Source organism: Pogona vitticeps, chromosome 5 (assembly GCF_051106095.1).
Source record: "Pogona vitticeps strain Pit_001003342236 chromosome 5, PviZW2.1, whole genome shotgun sequence".
In the NCBI taxonomy this organism is placed as follows: domain Eukaryota; kingdom Metazoa; phylum Chordata; class Lepidosauria; order Squamata; family Agamidae; genus Pogona; species Pogona vitticeps.
The window spans coordinates 59684913-59698998 of NC_135787.1; the positions used below are offsets into that span (position 1 = coordinate 59684913).

The window sequence follows — 14086 nt, forward strand, 5'->3', positions numbered from 1 at the left end:
TAAACCCATCAAAAGATGTTACAACTAAATAAGAATTTATTTGAAAAGTGACATTATCCTATTCCTGTCAGGAAATGGGAGCAAAGTAGCCGGCAGTTTATTAGATTTACAAAGATGAAAACTGTTTGGAAGTAGATATTTTTAAGGTCAGCATCTTTAATCCAGAACTGTGGCAGCAGATTTGATGTTTCATAAATAGTAGCCTTTATCAGCAATCTGGTTTGGACAAGTCATTTCCTCCCCCCCTCACATGCAGTGATACTAAACTAGAGGAACAGAACAAGGAGACACCTTGCATTCTGTTGCACTCCTTTCCTATTACCAAGTGTTGCTATCAACAGCCACAGTGGATGAAATCCTTGAAAGCAAAAAATAAAAATAAAAAGGTGAACCCTGGTAAACTGATAACACGGGAGAGCAGGAAGAATGCTGCCTTCAGCCAACTAGACAGGATCTTCCAGACCATGATATTTTTTTATTTAAGTTGTTCCTTCTCATTTCCTACTTCCTCCTCCTCACTAATTTACTTTATAGGAAGAATCCATCTGACTACCAACTCCAAGGAGCATGTGGATTGCATTGTCTCATGGGGTCTCGGTATTAAAAACTCCTGGTGGTTCCCACATTTGCAGGGGCATCCTGTCCATGGAGCCAACTCAACACACAGGGGTAGGCAAGGCAGTATCAGGATGGAGGAAGCACTGACTTTATTTCGCTGTAACACTTCCATCACCTACCATAAGCCCATTTTCTATCTCCTGTCCAGTGACAGGTGCCCACACGTTGTCTCGCACAGAGGGACAAAACCTAAAGGTGGTTTACCTTTAAAATTACAGTTATAAGAGGGAGGGAATGAAATTGTAACTGGGGAGGGATTTTTTAAAATGTTTCCTTCTGTGGCATGGTCCTAGTGAAATTTCTTTTCCTGCAATAGATGCTATTTACTCTGAGAGGACTGCAGCCATGGGTATCAACTTTTTCCCAGGGAAAAACCGAGAGGCAATTTTCATCAAGACAGTTGTGCATGGTGAAAGCCTTCTTGTGCGCCATAGTCCCAGTCCTCATAGGACTCCCACTCGTATCCCAATACAGTTATTATTGTTAAACTACGAACATCAGGAAGAGGTTACATACATAAGTACATTACTGTGTTATCAGTTTTGCCTCCCAGAAGGGGATGGAGAAAATAGAAATAAGGCAATAGAAGGGAATGAGCGGAAGACACATTGCCAAGTTAGAGAGAGCCTTCGGCAACATTCCCTCTAGTGGGCCTTTCTATATTTCTCAGCCCTCAGTCGTACTTAGTGATAGGAACAGCAATAACCCAAGAATGGTTAGTTACTACTATTTTTATTGCCCTACAACCACCTTGAATAACCCAGGTGTTCTTGAACTGCAACTTCCAGAAACCCTGAGCAGCACAGCTGGTGGTAAAGGCTTCTGGGAATTGAAGTCCAAGAATATCTGGGCTACCCAAGGTTGGAAATGACTGCCGTAGATCACCCAACACAGTATTATAGTATCTGAGACACTGCAGGAACTTAAGATGGAGGCTTATAGACACCGCTGTTCCATATGAAAGGCCTATAACAGCTGTCGTTACTAGAAAGCTTGTTACCATTGTAGCCCTGGGAACTGCCCTGAAATTTCAGTTGTTGATGTCTGTTCCTCACCCTGACACATATATAGAAGGAGGGAAGGAAAGGGGGGGTATTGCATTTCCCCCAACAGGAGCTGACTTTGGTAGGAGAAAAATGAATGCCAAAAAGAAAAGCACTCTTTGATTTTTCTCAGTCCCACAGCAAGCTCTTCGATTAAGAAAGCAAAGTATGAACAGCACAGCAACAAGTAACTAGGTTAGGAGGAAGAAAGAAATGCATTGAGAAGTCGACTAAAGAAGCCATCTGCCTGCTTATCAACATTGAGGCTATTACTATGGGCACATGGGACCTCTGGGAGGCTGCAGGAGGGAAATGCCCTATTGCCAGTTCTGAAACAATATTCAGTTCCCAGTCTGGTAGTCGCAGAGATATAATCTTTATCCTATGCCCATGGCAGCAAAATGTCTTACACCAGCCCTTGTGCTAACCAAAGAGTAAAAAGACATTGGGTCATGGTGATAGAGAAAAATGGCAACTGGATTTGCCATAGCAAAAGAAGTGGAAGGAAGCCACTTTGGATACTTTCCTGTGACAATTGGAAGAATCCAGTCTCTACCTAAAGAGAGGTTCCAGACATACGGAGCAATGTTCAAATACTGTTTTGGATTAAAATCTTCTTCTCCGCCCCCCTCCCCCAAAGAAAGACTAATAGCTAAAGCCTGAGACGCAGCTGCAGCAGTAGCCATTGACAAGAGGAGACAGGAGAAAGGATTAGCTGAGATCCTGCTGGGATCTAAGCATCTTCCTCCTTCTACTTCTCTAGGGAACATAGGAGGGGAGTTAGCTCCCATAAATATAAACCAAGGAGTGTGGTTTTATTTGAGAACTGCCCTGGCAATAATGGCTTCATTTTTAAAAAGCTAAGACAAAGACAGATACCTTTTTGTCATGTATTTCTCTCTGAACTAAGAAGAAAGTTCATAATTTCTCCTACTAAAACTATGACTAGCTTTATCAGAGTCTAAATGTTTCTACGTGAAACATTATATTTTTCTACTGGTAACTGGACAATGCACAGTAATGAATATATCCTTCAACCTTTTCTCAAAGCTGTTATTTTAAAAAAGAAGACTGCTGGCATTCTGAATTCAAATGAAGTGTTCTGTTATGATACATATCAATTTAGGCCACTTACTGAAATGGAAAATGCTGGCATATGCCCTTTTGTACATCTGTTTCTTAGAAACAGGTATAAACATTACTACAACTTTAACACTACTCTAAAGACATTGTGACATTGTTCTGTTTGGAGATAAAGGTTTTATGCAGTGTTGTCTGAGAGTTTCCAAAAACATTTCAAACACAAATAATGAAATGCATGCTCACACACAGAGAAAAATAAAGTTGTGGCCCTATTAATACTTATCTGAGACTGGGTCCTACTGAACTAAGTGGGATTTAGTTTTGAGTAGACATGAATAATTCTTGCTTTTCTTTTGGCATTGATTTTTTTAAAAAAACCAACAAACACAAAATGCAAGCGTGATGTAGTCTTTCTGGTAGAAAACCCATGGCCAAGATAGGGACATCAGGCAAATATTCTGAATCCTTTTTTAAAAAAACTGACAGAATAATGGAACATAGAATCCGTCGTGGGGGAGGGGAGAGATAGGCAAGCAATATTGTGGAAAGAAAATACATTTGCCCTGTAACAGATAAATCCTTTTCCATCCTCCCCTCCCCCTCCCCAATCTGTATTGATTGTTGGAGGAGCAGCCCAACAAGGAAGTGTTTAGTGACACATGGGTAAACACCAAAAGAACAGCAGGATCCATTTGGATGTTATTCAAACTTTGTGAAATACTTTTTTTCTCTATTTCTTTTTTCTTTATATCCTGTCTTTCTCTTAAATCACCTTTTAATCCTGACCCTGTTCCTCAACATGAGCACATTCAGATGTTTCACTTAGTTTTATATCCTCCCCTCTGCATTATTTAGTCTCTCAAGCCTCTGTGTGCTTATATAAAAAACAAAACAAAAAACAACAACCCAAGATCTTATTGCCTGAATGAAGGAAAGGGGAAATGAGGTATTATTGTACTATTCGCATTGCTTCTTCCAGTCTGCCACACAGAATTTATTTATTTTTTTATTCCAGGCATCACTTTAGACTTTACTTTAGACAGAGAGGGGGTTTTCCTTCCCACAGTTTTCTATTCAATAGGTGAGGACATTCTATATTGCCAGGAATAAAAAGAGAGGGAGTGCCTTCAAGGCTTAGTTCTCCCTGCATAGCTAAGGAATTACTAGGCCTCCATAGGAACACACACCTGTGTAATTTGAACCACTTAACAAACTGAAGAAAAATTGAAATCTTATTAAGGATGTTAATTTTAACAAAAATATCTGAAAAAGAAGTTTTCTTGTCTATGCTTCTTGAAGTCAACAATTCTATACCCAACTTACTCATCTCCCTGAACTCTGACTTAGATTGCAGCAGGCATGCATAGAATGTTATTCACACAATATTGATTATTTTATTGCATTAAAACATTTTATTTATTTATTTATTTATTTATTTATTTATTTATTTGTTTGTTTGTTTGTTTGTTTGTTTGTTTGTTTGTTCATTTATTTATACGTGCGGAGCTATCTATCAGTCTGTCCGAGTCATTCAGCATCTTGAACATAAATACATGAATAAATACAGTTCTCCCGAACAAAACAAAGAGTTGTTTGAATCAGCAGTTGGTATTATGCTTTCTTTCACCAAAATGTGAAAAGAATCGAAGGCTGCCACTTTAATCTGGTGTCTTCTAATTTTTGTGTATCACATTCTAGAATACAGGTATCAGGCTTCTTTGTTTCAATTTTTTATCTGTATAACCCAATCTAATAATAGAAGTGCAAAGAACATGTGAAACAAACTCTGTGAATGAGAATGTGCATATGAAGTCTGTGAAATAGCGTAATCCTTAGGGCCAAATGCTATGTTACAGGTAGACCATCATTAGAAGCAGGAATTCCTTCAGTACTGACAACAGCTGATTGCAACACCAGCAGTTTTCAAACCTCCCGTATGATTGTTTAGTCACAAAGGCCTGCCTGAATAATGTCTCGGAATGCTAGCAGATTTCAGTTGCTAATGACAGGCTATCTGTAATGTTCCAATTTTATGTGTTGTGAAGCATCAGACCTTTTTTTCACCTCTATGCCCATTGGTCACTGGCTGTCCTTTCACCTTTAATCTAGCTGCATCATTAACAACAGTGCTATTCGTAGGTAACAACAAATCTGTAATGCATACTATGACCCTCAGGCACTATCTGTCTTTGAGCATGACAGCATGCCATAGCATTTTGTTGAATTGTCATGACTGTATCCAGAATACAGAGAAAACCATCTTTAATTAATTGCCTTTGATAAATTTATCATTCTGCACTTACTGGAAAACTACGTATATAGGGCTCTATTGAATTCCCTGAATGGATTAGTGGCTGTTTGGGTATGAAAGTTGCCTCTAGTTCATACCTCACTCCTGCTTGTTCTACTCATTCCTAATTTGTTTTCCAAGCATTCTTTCCTTCATCCCACTCTTCACTGCTATGACTACATTGCTTGTTCCTCTTCCCTGTCATTTGTTTGCATTTCTCATTCTATTCCATCTGTTCCTCAGACACCATTTCTATCTGCAGCATATATGACTTCCCCCCCCCCCAGTGAATCAAATTATATGGAGCCCAGGACAAATGGGCCATGCGGCAATATGGAAAGTCATGGCATAGGATTGATAGTGGGTGCCATTTCTTCTGCCTTCAGTAGTTGTTTGGAGCTGGAAAAAAGTCATTTTCAGTCTCAAGAAATGTCAGTGATGGTAAGTTTTGTCCACCCCGGGAAGCTTCTCCCCCTATGTGCAGAACTTCATCTTTCCCTAAAGGGATTAGAAGCAGCCATTCACTTACATGGGAAAGGAGACTACTAAGGAGCACCTCTGACAAGGTAGTAGTTTATTAGTTATTATTGCTGCAGGGAAATGCAGCAATAGATTTTGTGCAGCACAGCAAATCGACATTCTATAAGACAATTCTAAAAAAATGAGGGTACCCCAAACAAAAATCTATAACTTTGAAACTTTTAGCAGAAGCTGCTCTTGGGACCCTGCCGGACCAGTGTTCCTGCACTCAGGAGGAGCCAAAGACTATCTGCCAGCCGCAGCTCCCTGTGTGAGAGACAGTGGGACTGTGGTTGGGCACCTGCCAGCTGCCAACTCCTTTCCAAGAGAGCCGGCTCAGTCTCCCTCTGTTTCTGCAGGACAGGGACCTGCTGCTCCTGGCTGCCTCACCCCCTCTCAACATCAGCCACATGGCTGGGGGGGGGGGGGAGAAGGGGCTTTAGAAGGATTTTATTTTTTATTTTTTATTTATGTTTAAATTGTGATTATTAATTGCCATCAATTAAGAGAGACCCACAGTGGACCTGATGGAAGAGGAAGGGGGGAGGGCCTTGGAGGGGGCAGCCACTTAGGTGGTGCTGGGTAGGGGAAAGAATGGAGGTGGGAGTAGAACATGCCCATGTAGGAGAAGAGAGGTTAGATATCTTACATCTGCCCCCCTTCTAGTCCTAACCCACAACCAGATGGTATCAGGTGTCCATATCAGCAAACCCTTGAGCCACACGGTGCTGTTGATGAATGCCAGGCCAGTACAAATTAAGACTGCCCTCATCAATGATGTAATTCTGGATGAGGGTGCTGACCTGGCATGCATTACTGATGTCCCCCTCTCCCAGCTGTGTCCATCTGGGTACTCAGTCCAGTACCAATGTCGCTTGGAGGGTCGGGGAGGGGGAGTTGCTATAGTCTATAGTTCTATATCCTTAGGACCAGGCTTCCTATCCCTTTGAGAGGAGGTCTTGAGGGCCTGTATTGTGTGTTGGGCTTACAAGACAGATTGGGGATTCTGTTGGTGTACCGCCCACCCTGCTGCGTACCAACAGTCTCCCTACCTGAGCTGATGGAGGTAGTCTCTGACCTGGTGTAGAGGACTCCCAGGCTGTTGGTGCTGGGGGACCTCAACATTCATGCTGAGGCTGCCTTGACTGGAGTGGCTCAGGACTTCATGGTTGCCATGACAACCATGGGGCTGTCTCAATGTGTCATCGGCCCAACACATGAGAAGGGCCATACCTTGGACCTGGTTTTCTCAACAGGACTGGAAGATGGTGGTTTGGATGTGGAGGGGCTGGTTGTGACCCCATTGTCATGGTCAGACCACTTTCTGGTCAAGTTTAGTCTATTAGCTTCTTCCTCCCTCTACAAGGATGGGGGATCTATTAAGATGATCCGCCCTTGGAGACTAATGGATCCGGATGGTTTCCTGAACACTCTGGGGGATTGGTTGTTGTGGGTTTTTCGGGCTTCTTGACCGTGTTCTGAAGGTGGCTTTTCCTAACGTTTCGCTAGTCTCTGTGGCCGGCAACTTCAGAGGACAGCAAACTGTGCTCTTGTGTAGTTTGGCTAGGGTGTGGAGTATTTATGGCTATGAGATGGGATGATTAGTGTGTATTGTTGTGGGTGTATTGTTTTCTGTGGATGGGTGATTAGTGTATTTTGCTGTGTGTGTATTGTTGTGATAAGGAGATTGTCTGTCACTGTGATTGATGGTGGTGATCCCCTTGACCTTGTGGTTGGGTAGAGTTCATGACCTTTTGCATGCTGTATTTTTGAGAGCTGGGAGCCAAGTTGTGTTGAGTTTCAAACTTTCCTCTTTTTTATTGAAGTTTTTCTGGTGCTTGTGGATTTCAATGGCTTCCCTGTGCAGTCTGACGTAATGATTGCTGGTGTTGTCCAGTATTTCCGTATTTTGAAATAGAATTTCATGTCCAGTTTGTTTTAGGTCATGTTCAGCTACTGCAGATTTTTCTGGTTGTTTTAGTCTGCAGTGTCTCTCATGTTCTTTGATTCTGGTGTGGATGCTTCGTTTTGTGGTTCCAATGTATACCTGGCCACAACTGCAAGGTATCCGGTATACTCCTGCCGTGGTGAGGGGGTCCCTTCTGTCCTTTGCTGACCGTAACATTTGTTGTATTTTTGTGGTGGGCTTGAATACTGTTTTTAGGTTGTGTTTTTCCAGAAATTTCCCCATGCGGTCTGTGACCCCTTTGATGTATGGCAGAAATACATTGTTTGTGGGTGGCTGTTTTTCTTCTTCAGTTCCGTGTTGTTTTCTTGGTTTGATGGCTCTTGTGATTTCATTTTTGGAGTAGCCATTTGCCTGTAGGGCCCAATTCAGGTGGTCGAGTTTAGTGATGAGAAACTGAGCTTCACAGTTCCGATTTGTGCGGTCTACCAGTGTTTTGATTATGCCTCCTTTTTCCCGTGGGTGGTGGTTGGAGTTTTTGTGTACCTGTCTGTGTGAGTGGGTTTTCTGTAGACCTTTACTCCACGCCCTAGCCAAACTACACAAGAGCACAGTTTGCTGTCCTCTGAAGATGCCAGCCACAGAGACTGGCGAAACGTTAGGAAAAACCACCTTCAGAACACGGCCAAGAAGCCCGAAAAACCCACAACAACCATTAGATCCCAGCCGTGAAAGCCTTCGCGAATACTCTGGGGGATTATCCATCTGATGTGGTCGGCGCTCCTGTCGAAGCTCTGGTCACCCTATGGAACAGGGAGATGACCCGGGTGGTTGACACGATTACACCTAAGTGCCCTCTCCCTGAAAACAGAGCCCACACAGCTCCTTGGTATACTTCTGAACTGCACGCGATGAAGTGAGAGGGGAGACGGCTGGAGCGCAGGTGGAGGAAGTCCCACTGGGAGTCTGTCCGTTCTACCACCACTACGCTCGACCCTTGCCCATCCTGGCTAATTGGAAGATCTGCCGGGGAGTTTGCACCTGGGTCTAGGAGGCCGTGAACGCCTCTTTGAGAGAGGGAGTGGTCCCTACCACCTTGAAAGAGGCGGTAATTCATCCACTGGTTAAAAAACCTAATCTGGACCCAAGGCTGGTGGTTAACTACCGACCAGTAGTGAACCTCCCTTATTTGGGCAAAGCGTTTGAGCGGGTTGTGGCTGGGCAACTCCAGGCGCTGCTGGATGAAACGGATTTTCTGGATCCATTTCAATCGTGTTTCAAGCCGGGTTTTGGTACAGAGACTGCCTTGGTCACCCTGTACGATGTCCTTTGCCGGGAGTGAGACAGGGGAGTGTGACCCTGTTGATACTCCTGGACCTCTTAGTGGCTTTCAACACCATCGACCATGGTGTCCTTCTGGATAGGCTGGCTGTGTTGGGAGTTGGGGGCACTGTTTTACGGTGATTCCACTCCTTCCTGGCTGACCATGTCCAGAGGGTGGTGCTGGGGGACAGTTGCTCTGCCTCAGTGTCCCCCATGCTGTTTAACATCTACATGAAACCACTGGGAGAGGTCATCAGGAGGTTTGGGCTGAGGAGTCAGCAATATGCTGACGACACTCCGCTCTGCCTCTTGTTTTCCACCAATCTAGATGAGTCGGTTTCTGTGCTGAACTTGTGTCTGGACCTGGTAATGGACTGGATGAGGGTTAATAAATTGAAATTCAATCCAGACAAGACGGAAGTGCTGTTAGTGGGTGCTTCGCCGGACAGAATGGAGGACCATTTCCCTGCCCTGAATGGGGTTACACTCCCCCTAAGGGACAGGGTCCGCAGCCTGGGGGTGCTCCTGGACCCCAGTCTAACTCTGGAAGCCCAGGTGGACTTGGTGGCCAGGGACGCCTTGCTTCAGCTGCGGAAATTGTACCAGCTATGTCCCTACCTGAACGAGCAGAGTCTCATGACAGTTACACATGCACTGGTAACATCTCGTATAGATTATTGTAATGTGCTCTATGTGGGGCTGCCTTTGAAGACAGTCCAGCGATTGCAACTGGTCCAGAATCGAGCTGTGTGGCTGGTGAGTGGTGGGACCCCTAGGGAACTTATCAAGCCAATTCTGTATATTGGTTACCAGTTGCTGCCCGGGCCCAATTCAAAGTGCTTGTTTTGACATATAAAGCCCTAAACAGCTTGGGCCCTGGATACCTGAAGGACCGCCTCCTTCCATATGAGCCTACCCAGCAGTTAAGGTCTAGCCAGGGGGCCCTTTTGAAAGAGCCATCCTTCAAGGAGGTAAGAGGGACGGCTTTTAGACAAAGGGCCTTTCTGGCAGCTGCCCCCAGACTATGGAATGCTCTCCCGACTGAGATTCGTCTGGCGCTGACGCTGATGACATTTCGGCACCAAGTGAAAACCTTCCTGTTCCAGAAGGCTTTTAATTGAAATAACATCAACTATGGGTCCTGATGGCAAGTTTTAGAGTATCTATTTTAATTGTATTTTAATTGTTGTAAGCCACCCAGATACCTTTGGGTAGAGTGGGTGGCTTTAAGTTAAATAAATAAATAAATAAATAAATAAATAAATAAATAAATAAATAAATAAATAAATACAGACTAAGCCCTTTCGTGTCTTTCAGTCCCTTTCTGGATTGGCTCCCCTATGCGTGCCTTGTGCATTGGTAGGAAACTCGAATAGTATCCATATAAAATTCTCATTCAGGGTATAATCTACAGCAGAAGGCAGAAGCCGTTCACCTGTTCCTTCTTGCACAGACCCCCCATCCAGATTGAGAAATTAGACTGTGAATCAAGCTGCTTCTCAATCCCACAGATTGCTGCCTTTTTCTACTTCCTTTCCCAGGATTTCTCAGCCAGCCAAATGTCTTAATCTCTTCCTGTGAAATTTTACACATAATTCCTTATATACTGAGCCATAAATGTGCTAGCCTAATGTGCACAGTCTAATTTCTAAATCTGGATGTGCTCAGCAAGAAGGAATTGTGCAATTCAATTGTACAAACAGTCATGTAATAGACATTGTGACCAATGTCTTGCTGGAAGAACTTCATGGATAGCACTTCTACCTTGCTGCTATTCAGTGACTGAAACACTGATTTGCACCCACATAGCTATGCAAGAGGATTTTGCCCTCTGTGTAGGAATTCTCCACAGGATTCTCTACCAGCATCTAGATACTGGAATGCTGGTAGAGAAAAAGAGCAAAAGTCAGAAGTTCAAAAACAAATAAAAAGAAGACAAAAACAGAACTCAGCATTTCTTGCTACCACTCTAGGACATCTCTTAGTCTCTATGGGAATCCCAGGCAAAATGTTGAAAATCTCTGGGAACCAATAAGTGGCATCAATGATGTCTTACAGAAATTAGTCATTTTGTATTCCCATATTGCAGGGAGACTGAAACTGAAAGTCAATGGTTCGCCTAAGGTCTTTCTTGACAGATGAAAAATTTAAATTGGTTTCACCTAACTCATTACTTCCTTAGCCACCATGCTACACCAGAGCCAAGCCTGTTTCTCAGTCATGCTAGTCTATGATGGAATAGTGGGAGAAGTGAAAAAGTTGATGAGAATAAGTTTTAATATATGAACAAGTAACAGACAGTTGCTTTTGCCATACTTCAGCTGAGTGGGACCTCTGACTGGAAATTTTTTTCTTCTTTGTTTAACACACACACACACACACACACACACACACACACACACACACACACACACACACACACACACACACACACACACACACACAAACTCCTGGTATCTTTAATCAAGGATTTAAACATAACAAACCTAAAAGAAGTGTGGTAAAATTCCTATACCGCACTTTAATAACACCTGTTTACTGTTATGGAAGCTCAGTATTGGTAAAACTCTTTACAGTGGAACTGGCCACTAAATTATCTTCTCCACCCACCTGTCAATTATTCCATAATGTTACTATGTCTGTCCACCAATAAGGACAATTGCATAGTCTACAGTCCGAGGTACACGAAGCATTTATTATCAATGTATTATATTGCAGGACTTGGAATTTCTGAACGGTCTTTCTATTTATGTGGACACCATACCACTTTTCTAAACTTTTAATGTAGTCTTCTATAATTAACTGTCTGAAGACTGTGATGCATGCATACTTGCAAACAATGTGTGCTTTGTGCAAATACTGTGCATGACACAGATTGCAAATGAAATAATTTAATATTTAAATTGAAGACTGGGTAATATTTTCTTTGGCAAAGACAGCAGTTTTCTGATGAATGTTTTTAATTTCAAGAGATGTCTAATACACAGAATAATAAAACTGACAGTTTGGGTTATTCAGAATTAAAGATGTTCATTTTAATACACATGAGGCCTTTAAAGAGAATCTCTAGGTTTATGTTTATAGGGTAGAAGCCCACTAATTAAGCCAGGTTCACCTTTCTCCTTGTTTTACAGTGATTCCTTATTCCCCAGCTCAGTAATTCCGCTGTATTTGTAGCTAATTAATATAGTATTCACGGAAGACCCAAATACACTTAAATGTGAGGAATGAATAAACTAGCTACACATGGGAAGTGTCTGAGGAACTGGACTGTATTCTACAAAAAAACAACACTTTTTTAAATGTTAGTTTTTTTAAGGTGCCAAGAATTTTTTAAATTTTTTTTTACATGTTAAGAGAGAACTAACACCCCTCCCTTGCTGAAAAGTGGTAAAGTATTCTTTAACTGTATTGAATAACAATATTTATCCTATGTCTATGTCTCCAGTGGAGAAATGAGAAAAAAAAATCATTTGCTGCCCAGTTCCTTAATTTCTTAATATTGAGACAGAATGTTAAATTCCCCACTGTAGCACAATGTGCATAATTATTGGCTGACTTATAATTCCAGAAGGGACCCACAGAATCTCATAGGGGCTCCTCTAGAAAAGCTTCCAACCTTCAGGGAAGGGGTTGCCCCTATGCATGGAATCTTTTATCCTCACCCATATCTGTGCCAACATTCTCGTATCTGATTTCTGCCCCATTTCACATATCTTCTCCACCTTTATTATCTGACAAAATGATTGAGAGATGGTTTTCCTTTTAAGTTACTCACAATACTGCTGAACTAGCAGGAGATCCTTGAGTAGAAAGATCTTTGCCCAATGAAGCAAAGGATTGCTTTGCCCTTGGCTGATCATACACCCTCTCTCAATCTCTCTCTCTCTCTCTCTCTCTCTCTGGCTCTCTTGTCCCTGCTAGATGAATGAAGTGACTCTTGTGCAGCTCTTAACAGAAGCATGAGGTCGGCTACCCTTAAACTGCTTCATTTAATAAGTTTATGTTTACAACGTTAGCTTTTTTTTAAGTACCTTTCTCAACACCATCTTACAGACAAAGCAGGAAACAATAGTCAGTGTCAAAGAAAATAGTAGCCTTTGTTAGAAAACATACGGATCAGAAGAGCTGGTTACTCTCATACCCATACAGGAAACACAAATATCCACTGTGTTTTTCCTATTTTTATCAGTTGACCTTTATTATTGTAACTGAACATTCATCTTGGGGTATTTACCAAGTTATGTTGGGGGGGGTAAAGGGTGGGTTTATTGACTGAAATGATGACTGATAAAATCTCTTCTGAGGCTGTGAATGCCTCTTTTTTGTTAAAAAGCTGGCAGCCTGAGAGTCGACTCTTAGGAGATCTCAGAACTGATTTAGGTTACATTCTTTATACCAGGGAAGGGTGAAGACTCTAGAGTTCAGGTACATTATACAGTGGTGCCTCGCATAGCGAGGTTAATCCGTTACGGATTAACCTTCGCTATGCTGAAGCATCGTTGAACGGGGCAGGGATTTCAATTGGAACGCATTAAACATGGTTTAATGCGTTCCAAATGAGCCAAATACTCACCATTCAACGAAGCTTTGTAATGGCCGGCAGTCATTTTCGCACCCTCGCCTTGCTTAACGAGGGCGCGAAAATGCTGCGCGTGGCCATTTTGGGCCATTTCCGGGCTTCCGGCGGCCATTTTGGCTGCCGAACAGCTGATCGTCGGGGCTTCGTTTTGCGAAGATCGGTAAGCGAAACGCTTACCGGTCTTCGCAAAGCGAATTGTGCCCCATAAGAAAAACGTTAAGCGATCGCATTAGCGATCCGAAAAAACGGATCGCTATGCGATGTCGTCGTTATGTGGTGCACTCGTTAAGCGAGGCACCACTGTATATTTTTAAAAGAAGTGTTATAGTATATAGAACTATGCGTCAGACTGAATTCTTAGAGACCTGCCCCTAAAATCATATTCTTATAGCAACTGGCATAGCACTCTTTAAATAGAGAGATTACTTCTTAATTGCTCAGGATGGCTGATTCTTATTTCCTCAATAAGACACAAAAGCTGGGAGACAGTTTCCAATCTCTCTGTACATTTGAATAAGAGAACATCAGAGCTTCAGAAAGGTGACATTTTCCTTTCATCTTAAGAGATGCAGAGCTTGGAAAATGGCTTTTGAAATTAACGAATCACAATAATAGTCCTAACCCACCCACTTCTGTTAGTTACTGCCAGTGTTATAGTTTTCATCAACAATTCCTTTGCTTCCCCTTTCTTGAAAGTGAATGTGTAAACTTTAAGCATCCTC

At 42.5% G+C, this 14086-nt stretch overlaps 1 protein-coding gene across 4 annotated transcripts in view; it reads left to right on the forward strand.

Moving 5' to 3' along the window:
* Positions 1-14086, forward strand: part of TENM3 (teneurin transmembrane protein 3) — a 1852170-nt gene that overhangs the window by 1105228 nt on the left and 732856 nt on the right. The window lies entirely within an intron of this gene.